The sequence below is a fragment of the Phoca vitulina genome, unplaced genomic scaffold (genome assembly GCF_004348235.1).
Source record: "Phoca vitulina isolate PV1807 unplaced genomic scaffold, GSC_HSeal_1.0 scaffold1, whole genome shotgun sequence".
Classification (NCBI taxonomy): Eukaryota; Metazoa; Chordata; class Mammalia; order Carnivora; family Phocidae; genus Phoca; species Phoca vitulina.
Genome location: NW_022589704.1, coordinates 9,607,968 through 9,630,730, shown reverse-complemented (window position 1 = coordinate 9,630,730; position 22,763 = coordinate 9,607,968). Strand labels below are relative to the sequence as shown.

General features: G+C 37.7%; 1 protein-coding gene across 16 annotated transcripts in view; it reads right to left on the bottom strand.

Moving 5' to 3' along the window:
* TRIP12 (thyroid hormone receptor interactor 12) overlaps positions 1-22,763 on the bottom strand; it is a 140,950-nt gene that overhangs the window by 115,826 nt on the left and 2,361 nt on the right. The gene's annotated exons all lie outside the window — the stretch shown is intronic.

The window sequence follows — 22,763 nt, the reverse complement described above, 5'->3', positions numbered from 1 at the left end:
ACTCCAGAGGATGCAGAATCAGTTCAACTCTTCACCCAATTATTTGCAGTGGAGCTAAACAGCTATCCATATGAAAGAGAAACACCTCCACTTCAGGCAGTCTGCACATCAGCGTCCTGCTAAATCTCAAGTACTGACTAACAGTGCCTTTAGCAAGAACATGTAAATAACATGTAAACATGGAATACAATGAAAACAAAGTAAACTGGCCCATGTGGACTAATAAAGTATATTAACAACAGCCCTTCTCAACTGAGCACTGGATCTTTTACATAAGTGGATACAGAGAGCAATGATGGTGAGTTCCAAGAGTCTTTGGCACATTGAAGTAGTTATGGACCAGTGGATCTCATTTCTATCCTAAACAAAATTTTCTCAGCTGAAATAAAATGATCAAAAAATTAAAAGCCATTTTTAAATCAAAAGAATATTTACCACTCTTAAAATAGCACAAATACAAATTGAACAAAATGTGTGAAAACAGGCTAGTTGTACAAATCCAATTCCCTTCCTGAACTCATTGTAATCTTTTTTATTTCTCACTCACTACATCTTCTCCCCAACAATTATGAAAATTTTCAAAATACAAAAACTTGAGAATTGTTCCATAAATACCCATAATTCCATCACCTAAGCTTTTACAAGTAGCAGTATGTTAATCTCCTTTACCACAGATGTATCCCTATCTATTTACCTATGCATCCCTGTCTGTCTGGCCAAATACCCATTTCAAATTAAGCTGCAGACATCATTATACTTTGTATCATTAACTAGGGTGCAAATTTTGTTTCGTTTTCAGTTAAATTTACATACAGTGCTTTTGTTTTCAGAGTCATTACCACTTGCTTTTTTAAAAAATATTAAATATGCACAAATCTTAAGTATAAAACTTAACGAATTTTGTCAAACTTATACACCTAAATCCTAAATAAATGTGTAACCTAAACCCTTATCAAGCTAGAGTATCACCCAAGAGTTTTTTTGTGCCAGTCAATCCTGCATTTCTCCCAACTCTAAAAACCATCATGCTAATTTTTCTCACCAGAGATTAGTTTTACCTCTTCCACAATTTCCTGTAAATTGAACCAAAGAATGTGTACTCTTTTGCACAAAGCTTCTTTGACTCAGTATATCCTGAGATTCATTCATGTGGCTGAGTGCATGAGTATGTACTGCTGAGTAGTATTCCACTGTGTGATTATTATCATTTTGTTCATCCATTCTTCTGTTGACGGGCACATGGACTATTTCTAGATTTGGGCCATTAAGAATAAGCTGCTACAAACATTCTTCTACAAGTCTTTCAAAGGACATATGCTTTCATTTCTCTTAAGTAAATACTAAGAGTAGAATCCCTAGATCATCGTGAAGATTATGATTAACTTCTAAAGGAACCATGAGACCTTTCCCAAAACAGCTACATTTTACACTCCTACCAATAAGAATATAATTTCCAGTTGCTCCACGACCTTGTCAACATATGGTGTTATCAGTCTTTTAGAAAGTTAGCCATTCTCATGGAGGGGTAGTGGTATCTCACTGTTCGAATTTATACTTCCTTACTAATGATGTTGATCACTTCCTTATAAAGATTTTCCCACTTGACTCTCCAAACCCAAACTTCAAGAACCTAATCTTATTTCAAATTTTAGTCTTTATCATTAAAACAAAACAAAACAAAACAACAAACTACCACTCTGGGCTATACTTTGAGGACTGAGATGACCAGATATATGCCTCATCCCCAACGCACCCAACTGCTAAATCATCTTGCTGCTAAGCGGTGAAGACAGAGGGACTCATCGAGGGAGAGAAAGAGAGAATAAAAAAACCTGTATCTGAAAATCTCTACATGCATGGCCAAGATTTCTAGTCATGATCTGAAATTTCAATAATCTGAATAATCCAAGAAACTTCAAACCAGAGTTTTCCAAATCTTGTCAATTTTTTAGTTCAGGGCTGCTCAATATTTAGCCTGCCTGAGAATGCCCTGGGGATCTCATTAAAATGCAGATTCTTATTAAAATACAGGTATGGGCCTGAAATGCTGTATTTCTAACAAGCTCCCTTGCCAGCCCAAGGGCTACACTTTGGGTAGCAAAGTCTTGGTGCACCTACATACCTGACAGAAGCAAAGCACATCTTCTCTATTCCAGGCTTCAGGAAACATCTACAAATAAACTATAGACAGTAAACACCACATAGAGTACACATAAATAAACAAGGCACCATGAACAAGGATTTGCGAAAACAAACAACAGAAACAATCACACAGATTTCAGATATGAGTTATCAGACAAATCTTAAGCAAAGATGTTTAAAATACACAGGCCAAAACTGAAAAAACTAATAAAGGTAACAAAAAAACTATTCAAAGGGACAGATTTGAAAGAGAGCCAAAAAGAATTTCTAATATGTGAATAAAAATAAAACTCAATAGACAGGTCTGGCAGCATATTAGACAAAGTTAGGCAAAGCATTAAGATATAAATTGCACAGAAGGCAGCATAGAAGCCAAAAGATTAAAAATAAAGAAGAAATAATGAGGATAAAAGTAAGACGTTCAAACATATGTTTAGTCACAATTTCAGAAGTACAAGGACGAAGACATGGTGAGGCATATCTAAACATTTATTGGCTTGGAATTTTCTGACACTGGTAAAAGATACCAACCCTTAAATTCAAGAAGCCCAAATGATTATTTCAACAAGATAAATAAAAAGATACTTACCTAGACATGTCATAATGAAACCATGTAATGAAACTAAGTACCAAAGACAGAGAAAATCTTCAACACAAGGGAAAGGAGAGAATTTTTTACAGACTATCAGCTGACTTCTTGAAAGTAACAATGGAAGCCAGAAGACAATAGAATTTTTATTTTCTTCAGGACACTTAAGATACATGCCAATTAAGAATTCTATGCCAAATGAGATTATCTTTAAAGAATTAAGCTTTTGGGGCTCCAGGGTGGCTCAGTTAAGCATACAATTCTTCGTTTCCACTCAGGTCATGATTTCAGGGTCATTGATAAAGCCCCACGTTGGACTCCACCCTGGGCGTGGAGCCTGCTTATGATTCTCTTTCTCCCTCTGCCCCTCTTCCCCCACTCCTCTCAAATAAAGTGTTAAAAAAAAAATTAAGCTTTTGTCAGATTAAAAACTGAGTTTTTTTCACCAGCAATACAAAGAAAATGACCTTGATATAGTACTGAGATTCAAGAATAAATAAGGGTGACAAACAGATAAATGTAAATGAACGTTAATGCTATGAAATTATACTATCTACTTAAGGTTTTAAAAACCGATTAAAGTAAAATGACAACAATATCTTAAAGCCAAGAGGAGCTTGGTAAACTGAGTTACTATTCTAAGGTCTTTGTGTTTTCTGCAAGTAAAGGTACCAATTAATTACAGACCTTGTTAGATACACTATTTTAGTTTCTAAAGTAACCGAAGACTAGAATCATACACCTATGAAAAACAATAAATTCAAATGAGGGCACCAAATTAGAAAATAAAATGGTAAAACTCAATGTCTAGTTGGATTTTCAAAACATTTCAACTAGAAGCAACAGATCTAAGTTAGAAAAATACCATGCAAACACTGGACAAAAAAAGCTGGTGTAGTTTATTAGCATTAAAAAACTGACATTACAAGTTTTTATTTATTTTTTTTAAAGATTTTATTTATTTATTTGAGAGAGAGAGAGAGAATGAGAGAGAGAGCATGAGGGGGGGAGGGTCAGAGGGAAAAGCAGACTCCCTGCCGAGCAGGGAGCCTGATGTGGGACTCGATCCCGGGACTCCAGGATCATGACCTGAGCCGAAGGCAGTCGCCTAACTGAGCCACCCAGGCGCCCACAAGTTTTTAAAAAGACATTACTAGAGATAAAAATGGTTTCTTCAGGGGCGCCTGGCTGGCTCAATCAGTGCATGCGACTCTTGATCTCATGAGTTCAAGCCCCACACTGGACATAGAGCTTACTTTAAAAAAATTTAAAAATTAAAAGTAAATAATTTTTTAAAAATAGTTCCTTCATAATAATAAAAGATTCAATTCAGGAAGATAGCAATTCCTTTTTAAAAAAATTTTTTTTATATATTTATTTATTTGAGAGAGAGGGGGAGAGAATGAGCAGGGGAGGGGCAGAGGGAGAAGGAGAGAATCTCAAGCAGACTCCCTGCTGAGCACAGAGCCCAACTCGGGGCTAGATCCCAAGACCCGAGATCATGACCTGAGCAAAACAAGAGTCAGATGCTCAACCAACTGAACCACCCAGGCACCCCGAGGAAGACAGCAATTCTTCATCAGCTTTAAAACCTTAAAACAAAAACTGAAAAATACACAAATCCAGAATTTTAAAACTCCTCTCTCAGTAACTGATATTAACAAGACAACCAAAAAATAAATTAGTTTGGATACAGATGTGAACAACAATATTATCAATAGACCTAATGGGGACAAATATAACACTGCAAATACACATTCTTTCCAAGCACACATAGAATGTTGTCAGAAACCATCCATACGCTAGGCCTCATAAAGTAAACCAACAAATTCAAAGAAATGAAATCACACAGAGCATATTCTCTGACCACAATGAATACAAATGAATAGAAATCAATAGCAAAAATAGGACTAGAATATCCCACAGTGGGAAAGTAAGCACACTTCCAGAGCAGTATCTAAATACTTTTACCAGGGCGCCTGGGTGGCTCAGTTGTTAAGTGTCTGCCTTTGGCTCAGGTCATGATCCCAGGGTCCTGGGATCGAGCCCCACATCGGCTCCCTGCTCCGTGGGAAGCCTGCTTCTCCCTCTCCCTCTGCCACGGCTTGTGTTCCCTCTCTCACTGTGTCTTTCTCTTTGTCAAATACATAAATAAAATCTTAAATAAATACATACATACATACTTTTACCAGTCAAATGGCAATTAACTCGAAGTTCATTATCCATTGGCAAGGTTTAGATTGCTTTTTCTCTGATTCATTACCTTGCACTTGCCCCCACTAAAGTTCACCTGAAATACTGTATATTCAAGTTTTTAAAAATCTTGCATTAAATCTCTCAGTGTTTCTGCATATTACAACTCTGAAGAGCTCCAGCATTTTGCAAATTTAGTTATGTCATTAAATACTACAAGGGGACACATGTACTAGACAACCATGTTTCATCTATTTCTCTCTATTCAATATAGTCTCACAGATTCTTATAGAAGCTGTAACATACTACATGACAAGTCTCTATCCCACAACACCCACCACAAGTTAACTAGGGTTCAGTACTCTGTAAATGACCTATGCTGGATCACTCAGAGTCCTTCCCAAAGGTACTTTAGATAGGGTACCTAGACTGTTAAGTGCGAAGTCTGGCATTATGTTTAAGTTTAAGACAGGCACATTAGGAAGCAGTCTTGAGAGAGAGAGAGAAAGCAGACACACACAGTAGAGACAACAGGTTAAGAATATCTGAACTGTTGGCTTCAGTTAATTGCTCCTGAGGCTCAGCTTCCTGATTCCATCCTTAAAAGATTTCATTAGACAAACATGGGTAGTTGATCTCAAGTAATAACTCTAGGTGACCCAGTATCCAATTAACACTTGAATGTTTTTTTAAGTCCTAGTTTACTTTTAAAATAAAATCTTAAAAGGAGGGGAGGGGACACCTGGGTGGCTCAGTGGTTAAGTGTCTGCCTTCGGCTTAGGTCGTGATCACAGGGTCCTGGGATCGAGCCTTGCATCGGGCTCCCTGCTCAGCGGGGAGCCTGTTTCTCCCTCGGCCTGCTCTGCCACTCTCCCTGCTTGTGCTCGCTCTTGCTCTCTCTCTCTCTCTGACAAATAAATCTTTACTTTAAGTCCTAGTTTACTTTTTATGCCTCCAAATTCAGATGTTCTTTCAAGTCGGATTCATTCATGGAGATTCACTGTTTTCTCCAATAGCAGTAAGAAGGACAAAACTATCAAGTTTTTGTATACTGTGGTTCTATATGAATACCTTGTATACTTGTAACATAGGTCTCTCACTTTAATCCTAACAATCCCAGAGTTGTAGCAAGAACAAATATTACTCATATCTAACAGAAGAGATTCAAAGGAAATTCATCTATGCTCAAGTATCTAAAATTGAAATCAGATTAGAATTCCAGTCTCCTGACTCTCAGACCAATAATCTTATACGATGCCTTTTAAAAGTATAATTTCAGGGGCGCCTGGATGGCTCAATCAGTTGAGCAGCTGACTCTTGATTTTTGGCTCGGGTCGTGGGATTAAGCCCCATGTTGGGCTCCACGCTCCGCAGGGAGTCTGCTTGCTTGGGATTTTTTCCCTCTACCCCACCCCACCCCACCCCCGCTTTCTTGATCACTCTCTTAAGATAAAAACATAAATCTTTTTTAAAAAAAACTATAAATTCAGGGGCGCCTGGGTGGCTCAGTCGGTTAAGCGTCTGCCTTAGACTCAGGTCGTGATCCCAGGGTCCTGGGATCGATCCCACATCAGGCTCCTTGCTAGGCAAGGAAGCCTGCTTCTCCCTCTGCCTGCTGCTCCCCCTGCCTGCTGCTCCCCCTGCTTGTGCTCTTTCACTCTCTCTGACAAATAAATAAATAAATCTTAAAAAAAAAAAAAAAAAGAATAAAAATAAAACTAAAAAAGTATAAATTCATATGCATCAAATCCAGTTTGTAACTTCCGATTTCTAATATGCTATATATAACCCTAAGTGAAAAAAATTCAACATTAAATGATAACACATACAGTTCCACTAAAATAAGATACCACTCTAAAAACCGTACCAATAGCATTGCTGAATACACTAAAATCAGTATCAAGAAATCATAAAATTTAGTACATTCTTTTCCCATCCTTTATTAAAATTTAAGAGAGAAAAATATTAAGATGAAATACATCTAATACAAGTACCAACTTGCAGCAGTAAAAGCAAGAGAAAGAGAACTGAACGAAACCACAGCCACCAAATTTCTATGTGCAGTTCATTTCTCGCCCACAAATAATAAAAAAATAGCCAAAACAAACTAGGAGAGGTAGAAAGAGGAAGCAGTGCCAAAACATAAAAGAGGACAGTTGCGTCTGTTCTGGAAAAAAAGAGTCACCAGTAAGCATAAACCAGAAGTGACAAAAGGGTTAAGGACGATTTCGTTTTGTGCTGAGACATCAGCTAGCCCTGGCCCTCTTTTAAAGTGAGGTGAGCAGACAGTGATGACGTTAGAATCTCTGGTAGGATGCAGGCAAGACTCAAAGGAACTCTGGGAAGCTCAGACCAATGAAAGAGCAAACTGTGGAGTGAAAACCAACAGACTCTACTGGAAGCACTTATTTCAGAAGAACAATCCAAGCCTTCCTTAGGGGAGGCGATACACCTCTCAGGGTGTGGAAATATGGAAACTCTTCCCGTATCTGCCCAGAAGAGAGGGGTGGGAAAGCAAAGAAAGAGGGCATTTCAGACAGAGAGACAGCTTCAGAAAGGCCTGGGGGAGAGGGGGGGAGGCCTGGGGAGGTAGATGAATGAACGAATGAATCAATAGGAAATAGCCAGAGGGGAGTCTCAGAGGAAAGTCTGAAAGCACCTCAAAAACTGAAATGACAAAAGAAACTCCAAAGAAGTAATGCACACCTAAACTCTGCCAACCTAACTGCATATCAAAGACAATAATGTAGAAAGTGCTAATATGTCTTTCAAAACAAAACATTCTGTATAAACTTCTAAAAAATAAGAAAATGAATGGAAGTCTGTAGAAGCCAATCAAAAATTCAATTTTTACCTGTTGGACTTCTACCTTGAAATATCAAAAAGAACTGGCAAACTGCTCCCTACCAGGTAGAACCAGAACTCTTGAGTTTGGTTCTGAAGTAAATTTGGCATCTTCCAAGAATAGTTTCCTATCCAGCCTTGTCCAAGTGACAGTTACAGCCAACAAATAAGCACAGTTTCTAGTTAACAGGCTGTTTAAATTCAAATAATAATTTCAAGTAGAAAAATTATCAAAACGGATGAACCCTCCTTGGAGGATAAATCCAAGTACCAAGTAGTTTCCATCTGTAGTCCCATACTACAAAATGGGCAAGGCTAGTTTTTTTTTTTTTTTAATTGGTATGATTTTAACTAACAGAAGGACAGTACATCACATCTGAATCATCAATTCTAAAACTTAACCTAAAAGTTTACAGAAAATCCAATGAGTACAGGGTTTATTTTGGAGCAATGAAATGTTCTGAAATTAGACGGTGGTGATGGTTGCACAACTCTGTGAATATATTAAAAACACTGTAGATTTTAAATGGGTGAATTGTATGGCATAAGAATTATGTATCTGGATAGAGCTGCTTAAAAAAATTCTGTTTTGCTTTGAAAGTGTTTCCTGCCTTCCAAAGTACTGCATAAAAAGGAAAATTCTAAAGCTCTTGCTTTTAGATCTTCAAATATGTCAACAAACAAAATGTTAACATGCCAGGCTCTTCCCAACAGGTATTGAAAGGTACTATAAACCAACTGACATTTTAAAGACAAATAATCATTTGTTAAGAATGAAAAGACTCCTACGTAGAATGGAATACATTTTTTAATGCATTTACTAAACCTGACTGATAATCCAATTTCTTCACTACTTATACATCTTCCTATTCTCTATTCTAATAAAGTAATGATGCCTTTTCTACTTCATAGTCCTTACACTGGTTAGAAAGTCAGTAAGTTTTTGTTTTCCAACAATGTTATTAAATATAAAAATAAAATGAAAACCAGAAGTATTTACATAGGAACTAACAACTATATTCCACAATACCTAATACTGGATCAATTTAAACATTTATTAACTTTTTCTAAAGCAAACAAAACAAGAATAATTAAATCCAACATGGATACTATCACTTACCTGTTCCAAAAGAAGTTCTTCTAGGACTCAAAAAGTCCAGTGATCCAAATGGAAGTACTAGTTTACTTTCTATCAAAACTTTAACAAAACCTGAAGACTGAGGGACAGATATTTAGATATGTAGACTCGTAAAAATGTATTCAATCAACAGATGTTTGCAGTCCAACTGTGCAAAAGGCACTGATGTGTCTTTTAAGTCAGAAATAATTGCTTTAAGGAAACTTTAAAATGCACTGTAGTTAACCACCCAAGTTAAAACAAAAAATCCAAAACTATAGCAACCAGTTCTTCAAGAATTTTCATTAATCAGGTTTGTGCAACCCACTTTAAAAACGAAAAGAAAAAATGCCTGCTGAAGGAAAGGCAGATTGCCCTGAAGTGAAAAATAAAAAAATTTAAAAATGAAGGCAGGGTGGGGGAAGAGGGGAGGGCATACTATCAACTCCAGGGAGGTTTACATTAATGTCCTTAGACTAGAATTCTTTACTGAGTAATTTTTTTATTCCTCATATACAAATTAAAAAAATAATAGCTCTGCTCCTGGTTTATTAACTATATGAGATATACCCACACATCTAAAAATCAAGGGCGGGGAACCACATGAACACAAGTCATTTTACACCTGTCCACCAGGAGAATCACCTCCTCTATGTAGAGCACTTCGGAGCAGTGCCTTTACTTACATTTCCTCACATTTCAGCCTTTACAATGGTCACATCGGTTTTTTGGAGGGGAGGGAAGAATGAGGGGACACCAAGGCCAAGACTTACTAGTTGGGATATGGGAGTGCCAGGTCTTACTCAGCTACTCAATTACTTAAAGGGGTAGTCTCTCCCCAGTGGTATTTACCTACCATTGGGGAAGCAGACAACAGTAACACTGGATAGTACTGGGAGGAAAATTAAGCAATCAGTAGAGAGAATAAAGGAGGGGGGACTACACACAGGAGAAGGCAGAAGGTAACATTCCCTACCCAAATTCCATCTATCCCACACTCTTCCCTGCTAAAAGAATCCTGCCTCATAGGGGGTAAAAATCCCTTCACCTCTGAGGAAGGAGGCTACTCCCTGGCCCTAAGGGATGAGTCATGATTGGGCCAAAGCCAGTATTTTTTCTCAAACTCTAAGATTAGAGCCTTGAAATCAATTTAGACCAGGGGTTCATAATCAGGAGTTCATGAACTTGGATTGAAAAAAATAATTTCACTAACCTCTAATTGAAATTTAACATTTCCTTCTATCCTGAAGAGGCAACAAACCACAGCGTCACTGGCAGTCCCGCTGGCTTTGCACCAAGAGAAATCACAGGTATTATCCTATCACTTACAATTGTTGCAGATACCTCAAAACATCATTTACACCCATCACTGCTTTCAACAGCTGCTACATCATGTTATTGAAAATGCTAATAAAGAAATGTATTACTATTTTACAGCATACTAATTTAACAGTTTAAGAACTAGATTTCAACATTTGATATACTGGGGGTTTTGTCTTATGCAATTATTTTAGGAATTTAAAATTATTTTGAGGAGTCCACAGCTAAAGACTGTGAAATGGTCCACACCACAGAAAAGGTTAAGAATTCTCGGACTTAAAAGGTCGTAACCAGAAGTTTTAAATTAAATAGAGAATAGCAGCATGCCGAATGCTTAAGTACTATTTGACATTTACTTCAGTTACACACACATTTCTATACATACACTGGTGAAGCAAAGTAGGGCATTTCTTATCATGGACTGAAGATCAAAAGAATTTAAAAGCCAGTGGTTTAAACCTATATTCATACAATTACACCATTACTCTTATTTTTGCCAGAGGTATGCCCTAGCTCTCCCCAAGTAAAAGGTATGGTGAAGTATGCTAAGCATCCTTCAGGAATACTTTTGCTTTCTCTCCAACAAATAAATAAAGTCTTCAAAAATTAAAAAAAATATATTAAAGTGTTGTTTTAATTGTCTATTAAATTCACTAACACCTAAATTATGACATCTGAAAAATAATAAATTCACACAGTTGACTGTAATCTCATACATTTATAGCAACTGTGAAAATAAGTCATTTAAAAAGAACTATTATATGGTTCTTTTATATAGAATAAAAGCTATTAAACTCCTTCTAGGAGCCAATACCCTAATCAAAAAAATTGTAATATAGCAACTATCATTTGATCACCTCACTGGGAACAAGGCACTGTGCTTAAGCACTTCTCTCTCACTAAAAACTCAAAAGAATCCTATAAAGTACGATTTTCCTATACTTTATACCTTAATAACTTGCCCAAAATCAAACAACCAGGAAACCAGAACCCAAATTCACCCTGCTGATGAGTCCACCCATACTGTCAAATGATCTCCTTCAACCTTACAACTCTAACACTCAGGGAATTCCAAGACGTTATCACAGAAATCCATCTTCTCAAAACTGTCTTTTTAGATAGTCTATCAACAAAGGAAAGAAAAGCTTCCTCTCAAAAAGAATGGTTAAAGAAACAATAATAACGCATGGAGCACTTATCCTTTACCAGCCATTGTTTCAAAGTTTTACATAGTAACCAATTTAATCCTCACAACAAACCTAAAATAGGTATTACTATCATTCCCAGCAAAACTGAAGCAAAAAAAAGTGACTGACCCAAGGTCACAAAGTTAATTGTATCACAGCCAGTGTTTAAGTTAAATTCCAGTCTTTGCTCTTAGCCACTTACACCAAATTCCTTTATCACTTACACATTATTATATTACCTTTTAAGACATATGTCATTTCCAAATCCTGTGAACCAAGTAAAGGCAGCAAGTAATACTCTGGAGCAGGGGGTTGGCAAACTGGCACACAGGCCAAATCTGGACCACTGCTTCCTTTTGTAAATAAAGTTTTATTTAAACAAAGGCAACGGCTGCTTTTGCCCTACAACAGCTGAGTAATTACACAGAGAAGACATGACCCACAAAGACAAAAATATTTGCTGTCTGGCACCTTATAAAAAAAAGTTTGCTGACCCCGGTTCTGGAAGACAGTGTAAAAGCCTTCCTCTAAACCATCCAAATTAATATACATTTTTTTCTTCATCATTATAAATAAAAACAGCAGCAGCTACCACTGAAGTATATACTACTTATGCAAGATCCTAACAGCAACCCATTTTATACAAAAGAAAACTAAGCCTCAGAGGGTTTAAATGACTTATCACATAGCTAGCATAGGGAAGATCTTGTTTAAATCAGAGTTTCTTGCATCAAGGCCCATATCCTTTGTATAGGGAGGGCACTGCCTTCAAAATATGTAAATGCGTATAGCCACGAAAAATTGTTTATGAACACTGACTAAAGTTTCACAATAAAAACACCAACTTTAAAAAGAAAAATGTTCATGTAAATGTATGCACTAATATTAATTGGCTCATACTTTCATCTTATTTTCCATTATACCATATTTATATATTTCCTGTTATTCCAATTGGGTTTATGAATAACCCAGGGATACTCAAAACACAGGAAGAATATATGGTACATTCTCCCTATGTAAAGTTATGGGGCAAAAAACTCACTTAAATAAACACAGAAAATAAACACAGCATGTAGACTGTATTTACTCAGCACAATTAACTCTCCTTGGCCACCGAAAAATTCTACCCTCTTCTGAAGCAGACTCTCATCCACCCTCATTACACTTCTTGGGCAGAATGTCCAACTCTCTCCTATTTACCCCCTTACCTATCCATCCCCAGCCCACCTACCTCCCCATTTCCCATCCCTCCTCTGGTGGAGACTAACCTATGTACCAGTAAGCTAAGGGAAGGATTCAATAGAGGTTGGTTGCTGTTGCTATTATTCATATTATTCTTATCCCATTCATCTCCCACACCACTAGACTGGTCTACATCACTGTTAGACTATATTATACATATTTATAGTGAAAAACACATCAGAAAGATAACAAGGAACTGAATTTGGAATTAAATGTGATCAAGTATACATGGATGAAGATAACTATTCTGAGAAATATTTGAGTAATATTTTTACCATATTCTCTGTTCCTAACAGCTAGTCACCTGATAAGACATCTGAATAATGTCTTAAAATTCAGTTTAAGAGTTTTTATAGTTACTTTTATTCCCAACTTTATCTCCTTCCCTAATGAGACTATAAACTCAAGGCCAAGGACCACATTTTACATGTCTTCCTAATCCTAAATCTTGATTTAGGACTTTAAATAAGTATTCAAAAATATCTATAATAATACATACCATTTCCTTATTATTCATATACATTAATTCTATGTCCACCGCTAACTTCAGACTACCTACGCTGAGAGCAGACATCTTACGTATTTTTCTAGGTCTGAGTATTGCTAATGCAATTTAAGCAACACCTCTAAAAGATAAATGCAGCAGTTGCTGAAACCAGCCTAATTCCTTCCACTGGACCACGACTCTAATACTGGACCGTAAGACAGACCTAATTGCAGAATGTTTTTTTAGAACCACTGTTTTACTAAGTCTCTGACTGTATGTTCCTTAAAAGATTAAGCCATTCCTAACTTTAAAACTCTTAATTAATATGGAAACTTCCCAAATCCTTTACTATCGCATTAAAAATTTAAATAAACTCAGCAGGCATCCTGTAAAAAGTTCTAAGTATCTCTAAATATAGCAAACCCTGAAAAGTTAATTGTGCATTATGAATCATCTTATTTTTCTTTTTTAGTAACAAGGAAGAATTAACGCATGCTGAATGGAAGTAAACGCAGGAGTTAAGCTGAAGGTCCATCCGACAGAAAAGAAAACGCTGGTATTCCAGCAAACATGAAGTTTACCGATTCTTTAGCTGAATCAAGAACTAGGAACTGAGTGTCATTTAACACCAGTGCCACAACAGAGATCCCCAAATGATGGTTTACTATCTCTTCCATAATTCCTTTCAGAATCCTTAGTTTGTGTAATGAGAAGATACCTGGAGAATAAATGGCCTAATACACAAGCAGCTGAAAAGTAATACTAGATGGTTCAAAGAGGCAGAAGCGGATTATCTTACAGTGCCACACCAAAGGCTGAAATTCCCCAAGTCTTACCTCATAGCAGCAACTGGAAGGGCAAACTTTTCAAAAGACTGGGTGAAAAGTAAAGTAAAAAAAGAATGAACTCTGCAATTAACAGTCTAGTTTTCTGAGAAAAGTATTTTGAGGTCAAGATGTGTAAATTAACACTGAAGTTCCTAATGACAGTTGAGAAATAATTAGGAAACTAGTCTGATTACATACAAAGCTACAAACTACTGAAATCTTCTAAAAAATCAGCCTAATTGTTGCCATCTACTGGGAGAAAGGCAGAAATGCTTGTGGGTCTGGGATGGAGGGGTAGACTTCAAGTCTAATTCCCTCGAGACTAGGCCGCTTTCCCTAGGTGGATATAAGGAAATGTGTTTAATAAAGGAAAAATTAGGAAGCTGCACGAATGCCTTGAATTAAAAGACACTCTTGTCTCTTGTATTAGTAAAATACACAGCCTTCACAAACGTTTTTATTCCAAAGTCCACAAACCCCCACAAATTGTGCTATACAGCTTTAACAGGTGTAAGTCATGAACTTGCACTAACTGCTAACATCTCTCCTATTTCCACACAAGAATAAAATGAATTCAAACTGCAATCAGCAAAGTCTACAAGAATACTCTAGGAACAAAAGCTGCTGTAAGAAAACTAAATATTATTGCTACCAGACCCCTGAATGAAGTATTATTCTCTGTATCTTTAGTTTCTCTTTAGCCACCAGCTAACCTCATTTCCTAATTTTGAAATCCTGTTTTGTGTACTTTTATAAAAGTAACAGGGATAACAAATAGTCTACTATGACATCAGCCAAAGTGCTAGGCAAATATTTTACTAAGATATTTAACTTGATTAAACAGGTAATATTGGGGTGCCTGGATGACTCAGTTGGTTAAGCGACCAACTCTTGATTTTGGCTCAGGTCATGATCCCCACATCAGGCTTTTTGCTGAGCATGGAGCCTGCTTGAGATTCTCCTTCTCCCTCTACCCCCGCAGTCCCCCCCCCCCTTGGGAAAAACAAACGAAAGACCCCAAAAGAACAGGTAATATTAACTTGCACTTTTTTAAAAGTACATAAATACTGGCTCATTCAGTTAAGTGTCTGACTTCAGCTCAGGTCATGATCTTGGGGTGTGGGATCAAGCCCCACATTGAGCTCCCCACTCTTGGGGCTCCAGAATCTGCTGGAGATTCCGCGCTCATGAGCTCTCTCTCAAAAGAAATAACTAAATCTTTTTTTTTTTTTTTAAAGTATGTAGGGGTGCCTGGGTGGCTCAGTTGGTTAAGTGTCTGCCTTTGGCTCAGGTCACCATCCCAGAGTCCTGGGATGGAGCCCCACGTCAGGCTCCCTGCTCAATGGGGAGTCTGCTTCTCCCTCTCCCTCTGCTCCCCCACCCCACTCGTGCTCTCACTCACACTCTCTCAAATAATAAAATATTTTTTAAAAAAATTATGTAAACACTGAAGCCACAATTTGCTTTTCTTAAAACACCGTGTTTTTTACTGCATTACATGTTTAGCAGAAGTTTCTCTTATAAAGAGGGCTGACGTTACTGAGGAACTCAAAAAATCACGTATTAATTTTTAAACAGTACTCTAAATTAAAAAAAAAACTGAATATAAACAATAGATGAATGTATTAAGACAAAATGACTGCCTTCCACTAACAGGGACGAACTCTATGACTGAACAGGAGTAACAGGAGTCATCAGACAGCTCCTGCTTACTGAACAGAGGTACTCTAACTACTAAGTAGGGAAACTAAGCAAGAAGTTTTACCTCCACTGCTTTTTTCACCCCAAAACTTAAAATAACCCCTATAGTGTACAGTCCTAGAAAGGGAATCCATTTCATAGAAAGGTAAGATCCAAATAAGATCTGAAAGCACTTTTTCTTCGTAGATCATTTACAAATTAAATATTTCTGTACACTTTTTTCATGTCACCGCCTATTCAGGGATCAACAACAAACTCAACATGTCTATTCGTTAAATCTAATTTTGTAATTTCTCCCATTTAAGAACCTCAATCATCTCAGCCTGACTTCCTATTTCATAAATGTGGACCCTCTACTCCAAAGGGCCAGTTTATCTGACCATTAGATCCTCACCTCAACTTCACCTTTTTAAGCTCCCCGTTCTTCTCTACCTACCCAAACAACTGAGGCCAATTCAAGTCCCTCATCTCTCCATAAAGTCTTCCTCAACCTAGTCAACTTCAACCCAGGACTGAATCTCCCTCCAAGCTTCTGAGTACGCACTCTGTAAAACTCAACTTTGTACTTAACGATATGCACAATGGCAGATGTTGTGTTCTGTCGTCAGAGTTTGAACTCATCTACAATAAAGTACCACATCTCTTCAACATAAGAGATCCCATTTTATAAATCTATTCCTCCTCAGCATTTTTCAAGAGGGTTTGGAACCAGAAACGCACATGCATTACTTGCTGAGGAAGTATTTTCACAACGAAGGCACTTCCACCAATTTATTCAGTAAAGCCAAATTTCGTGCCCTAATTTATCAGTTTCTTAATTTAGATTCTCATATTCTACATTTAGAAAACCTGCATTTAGAGTATCTACAGGAGGGACACCTGGGTGGCTCAGTCAGTTAAGCGCCTGCCTTCAGCTCGGGTCATGATCCCAGGGTCCTGGGATCGAGTCCCACATAGGGATCCTCACTCAGAGGGGAGCCTGCTTCTCCCTCTGCCTGCCGCTCTCCCTGCTTGTGCGTTCTCTCTCTCTCGCTCTGGCAAATAAATAAATAAAATCTTAAAAAAAAAAAACAACAACCAGAATATCTACAGGATATTTCTCTATGCTAAACACTATACTATATATAGTTATCAAGTAAATTCAACCAGGTTAAGTGATTTTCAACTAAATGAAACCATGGAACTCAGGACAAGAACCTTCTGTATTCCTCCCAGCAGAGACCTGGCACGCAGTAAGCACTAGATAAATATGTATTGATAAACACGTTTTTACCTGCTAGTAAACATAATTCCCAAATGCTAAACCTAAGGTAACAAAGTTAGTAAAATAGTCTAGTGCCTTAACAATCCCTTAAAATGGGGATTTTCATGAGCCCTAATTCTGAAAAATTTATATTTTAGCATCCTACACACAGCTACCAAACCCTGAGAAATGAAAATAAGCAAGCTGACAGAAACTATGGCAAATGGTGCTACTATTATTTCACAATATAATTCCTCAATGTGTCACCAAAACAAACTATCACTGCCATGTACAATGCAGGTCAGGAGCCTTGTGCCAGCCACCATGGTGATGGCAGAATGAGAGCTTTATCACAAGAAGCCAAAGATCTAGTTAAGAAGAAGTAAGTGACTAACTATAATAAGACAGATGGTGAAAGCAGTAACTAAAACTAACAAAATGCTATGGAAGGGAGAAGTGAGGAGTAAACTCTTACAGGAGGTACTGGAAGAAAGTGAAGTGTGTACCTGTAGCTACGAGAGACCCAAGATGAGGGAAGGGTGTCGATCCAGGTAGACTTAACAGTCAAAGTCCATCAAGAAAGCTGAAGTTCCTGGAGTGTGTTCAGAGAGGAACAAGCAGCTCAATCTGACTGCATGCAGCCAAGGGTGCAAAACAGACAAGATTACAAAATACCGGGGCCATAGCAGAAGTTACAGCATGTTCATGTATTTACTATTTACAAGGCTACTACAAGCACTTGGTTTTCAGGAAGATTAAAAAAAAGCGGGGGGGAGGGAGAGGCCCTCCATATGATCTCCATGAACCTACTCTCTAAGGACACAAAGCAGCTTAAATTACAACTCAACAGTGAATTTCAGACGGGCTATCTGTAAAAACCCATTCTGGGTTTCCAGGGCATCACACATGTTTACCAGTATAAGGACTTCAAATCGAGTTAATCTGACCTTAAGAAGATATAGCACAAGGTACATCTATTTATTCAGAATGCTGCCCACGGGTGGAATGAGTAGGAGTTCTGAAGTCAGGGCAGAACTCATTGGTTATGACAGCCAACAAGTTGATTAAAATACACATTGAAATGCTGTAACTTCAAGTCTTGAAGACTTGCTGATAGACACTTCAGCTTATAAATAGCCTTCAAAATCCACATATGGGTAATAACATATTTATAGAAATAATACATCCTTTCTAAAAAAGAAACAAAGAAACTAAACAAAAATGATGTATAAAACTCAACTGCATACTTAAATACATATGCATCATATCAAAATATATTTAGGGCCTCAGTGTAGAATTTAAATGACCAACTATTATATGTAAATAAGGGATTATTAAAGACTATGAAATGGCTTGTCCTCACTTTTTTAATACATGACAAAGTAACTTGTAGTCTCTGAAACACACATCCAATAGATTAAAAAGAAAACTTCCAAAATCTTTTTTAGCATCAACTACGATTCAAAAAGTTTGTCAAGGGGCGCCTGGGTGGCTCAGTCGTTAAGCGTCTGCCTTCGGCTCAGGTCATGGTCCCAGGGTCCTGGGATCGAGCCCCTCATTCGGCTCCCTGCTCAGCGGGAAGCCTACTTCCCTCTCTCCCACTCCCCCTGCTTGTGTTCCCTCTCTCGCTGTATCTCTCTCTGTCAAATAAATAATACCTTAAAAAAAAAAAATTTGTCTAAACAAATAAGACGCTAAACCGTTACAAATTATTTTCACTTACATCAATATTTTGTTCTCACAAAACTTGTTCCTTTAATAAGGATTCAAAGATTCCTTAATTCAGGCCAGACACTGTGCTAGAGGGATAAAAAAAAGGGGAAGATGGACTTGAAGGAATTCATAATCAACTAAAGAACACTACCATATCTTCAAAAACTCTCTAGTCTACATATATAACAGAAGTATGTTCTAGGTAGAAGGGTGTTAACAAATAAGGCAATGGCAATGAACCAGTGAGGAAGGGCCCTGTGTTCCAATCTAGCTTCACAGCCTAACCTCCTAAACAGTGTCTAGCATACAAATGACAATTAAATCTAGGTTAGGTGGCAATAACCACACTCCAGATTAGGCACTTGAAACTCACAAAGGTTAAACTATTTGCTCAAGGTCACAAAGACAGAAAAGGCAGTCAAGACCACTACCCAATTCTTCTACCTTCAAATCAGATGTTCACTTGAACAATAAATGCTGTTCTCTAATGAAAAGGACAGAGTGGCAAGCAGTTTTCACTCTAGACCACTAAAGACTTTTTAAATCAAGCAGAGCTGCAAAATTACTAATAGCTTCTGCACACTCAAGACAAAACAGGTAGGTCTGAATAATAGACAAGTTCCTTTTTCTTCTGGCCAACCCAGTTTAATGAAACTATAAGAATCACAACCAAACTCTGAAAGGCCTCAGCGAAGAACTGTGAAGCAGACTTATCTCAGCCTAGGAAACAATTTCTCTTGCCCATCACCTAAAATCAGTAAGTCAGGGTATTAGATTTAAAGAACTGCATTGTTAAAAATCCAGAACACTCACCAAGTTAAATTTTACTTAAAAAATCAAGAGACTGGTTCAGCATCAGTCTATTTACCTACTTACTCTAACAGTGAGCACCCACTGGGTGTCAGAGTAACCTAGCAGACCAGGTAGCGATTATAGAGAATAACTGCTAGGGGTTTAGGCCTTCAAGAATCTGTATGAACTATACAGAGGCACTGAAAGAAAACACACAAATGTAAAGTTAACATTACATGTTAAGAACTACAAGCACCAGGATTATATAACAATCTATAGATTCTATCTATCTATGGTGTAATATCCATCAACTTCTTTCTTACTCTTCCACCCTTTCCCGGCACTCGATGGTACAGCAGTCAGGAAGACATGAAGAGGCTGTGATCACAAAACCAAATAGCATCTTGAGGAAATCTGTCGAGGCTAAGAAACTTCCCAAGCAGGAAGACTGGTTGCACAGTCAGCAAAACTAGGCTAACATTACTGGTTTGGAGTGGGAAGGAAAATGGGTATTATTTTCAATCAGGCATATGAGTGCACCTTCATGCAAAACACAGTGATACAAGATAATCCCTGACTTCGGGAAGGCTATAATCCAGTTAGGGAAACAAAAGGAACACATGTCAACAAATTCAGCACTATAATCCCCAAATGGAGCTTATTTAGATAACCAAGAAACAAAAAGGAAAGCTCATGGGGTAGAAGTTTTTGAGGAAGTGATATGAAGGGTTGAGTTGAAGTGAACCTAAAATGGTTTAAATAAAGGAAAAGTGCATGTCAGGCTGGCAGTAGCAAGAACATGAATGAAGAGGAAAAGCAACAAACAGGTTGCTTTTTCAACTTGAGTCCATTCAATTACCTCAGCAAACGGAAAGATAAAGGGTGAACTGGTATCCTATTTGCTCAGAAAGATCCTCACCCACCCACTTAAAAGAACTAAAAAAAAAAACAAAACCCTAAATCCTGTAAAGAAAACAGATCAAGATTTGGCAATATTTTCCCTTAATTATAGTCTCTGACATTAGAAAGCAATTTCTTAAGAGCCACAGACCTGAACACATACAGGTTATCAATAATAAAAATGTAAAGAAATTTCTCTAAGGATGATTAACAAATTTACTCAATAGGAGGTATGGTGAAAAAGTATCTACCATGCTGATGCAAATAATAATAATAATAATAAAAAATAACAGAAATTGGGCCCAAGTTCCATTACCAATTTAGCAGCAGTTTCAAAATATAAGTTGCTGTAACTTCATATCTGCAACGTACCTTACATCAAGGTCACCCCCCTATCACCACCACTGGTGAGAAGCTCTTGTTTTTAATGACCTCAAAATAGCTACTGTAATTTTCTAAAACTAATGATAATATATTACACTTATTTAGTAGTCTGTAGTTTTTCACAGCCATTATATCCACTGGGTCTCAAACCTACCCAGTGAGGTAAAACAGTGATTACCCATCCCTATTTTACAGATAAAATTACTGGAGACCAGGGGCACCTGGGTGGCTCAGTCAGTTAAGCGTCTGCCTTCAGCTCAGGTCTTGTTCCTGAGGTCCTGGGACGGAGCCACACATGGGGCTCCTTGCTCAGCGGGGAGTCTGTTTCTCCCTCTGACCCTGGTCATGCTCGCTCGCTCTCTCTCTCTCTCAAATGAATAAAAAATCTTAAAAAAAAAAAATAGGTAACTGGAGACCAGATAGGGTAAATGAATAGTTCAAGGTCACACAGCTACTAAATGGCAGTGTGTGAATTCCCAAGCCATTGTTTGTCTCTTTGCTGGGATGATGTGCTTAAAGTAAGATCATAAAATCTTATCTAGATAACATAAATCCAGTAATCTTAAAAGTTAGAATGGAAAGGTAAATATTCAAATTTACTTTGCTAGGTGAAAACACTGATTTTACACTGGCTTAGCATCCCCTCAATTTTTAAAATAATTATTTTAGCTTAGCAGCTTCTGGAACTCTGCCAAAAGTATTCTAAAACTTTTAGAAAGTAAATGAAAAACTAAAAAAAAAAAAAAAAACCTGTGCACTCACACAAACTAAACAGTAACCATCAGCTCAGCAGACTTAAAAACCACTCAAACTCCTTAAAAACTGGGAATCGAATAGAAACAATGATAACATTAATTGCATTCTACATTAATTACATGGCAATTCTTAAATCCTTATGGATACCAGCACATTCATAGAAAAGCAGATGTGGTAAAAGCCCACAAACTCAAACCATGTTAATATGTTCTCTTAAGCGTAAAATAAATGAAATAAAAACTCCCCAAACAATCTCACAAAGATGATGTAAAAGCCACACTAATAAATTAGTATTTCTGGGCCTGAAAATGGAGCAGGGTTATTTCAAAAGAAATTTTGTTTACTTTAAAATTCACACTCAGTATTGATCTCTTTGCATAATGAAAATAAACCCCAATAAAACCATCTGCCAACTGATTGTCTCTAAACCTGATAATGCCATTCCTCAACCTTAACCGCCCCCCTCCACTCCCCTCCACCCCGAGTAAATGCGACACACACACAGGCCTCACATATAGGCCTCTTGCCTTTTTCCCCAATAACTAGGACCTTTGTTCCAAGCGTCGGTTTTTTGCCCCACTCAATAGCTCTTTCAACTTTCTACCCTATATTTTTTGTTTTGTTTTGTTTTTAGAGAGAAGATCCTCAGCCTCAACTTTCTGAGTCTTAAAAAAATGAAATGCCAAAAATATCTACAGAGAGACTGGAGAGGAATAGAAAGTTGAACACAGCACTGAAGGGCCTACAAAACGGAGTAAAGCCCGGGGATCGGGTGATTTGGCAGCCCAGGCAAGATCCGGGGAAGGCCGACTAGGAAAGGAGACAGCAGGGGAGCAGTTAGAAGTCCACTCAGAACACATTCACTGCGCTATTAAACGTACCCCCGCACCCCTCACACACGAACGTTTACTCACTGACACAGTCCCTCCTTCAATTAACTAACGAAGCAATTAAACTCTGCCCACCGCCAGACACGATGCTTAAGCTAAACGTCCCCAAAGTAAAACGGCGTTATCAAAAACCAACCAACCTGTCTTAAGGGTTTAGGAGCAGCCCCTTCCGTTCTCTCCTTACCACACAAGGGTAACCAATTCCCTCCCGTCCCCCCAGCAGTTCAAATGTGTTATTTCCTCCCGATTTGCATGTGTTTTTAAATCTTTATTAATCTTCTTCCCTGTAGCAAATTAAGGATTCCTGTTATTCTGAGGAAGGAAGCGCCACCAAGGACAGGATTTGGGATTTTCCAACCTTCGTTATTTGAACTCCCCTGTAACTTGTTTCTGAACTAGAAACCCACTCACCATGGAGGAGGATGCAGAAGAGGGG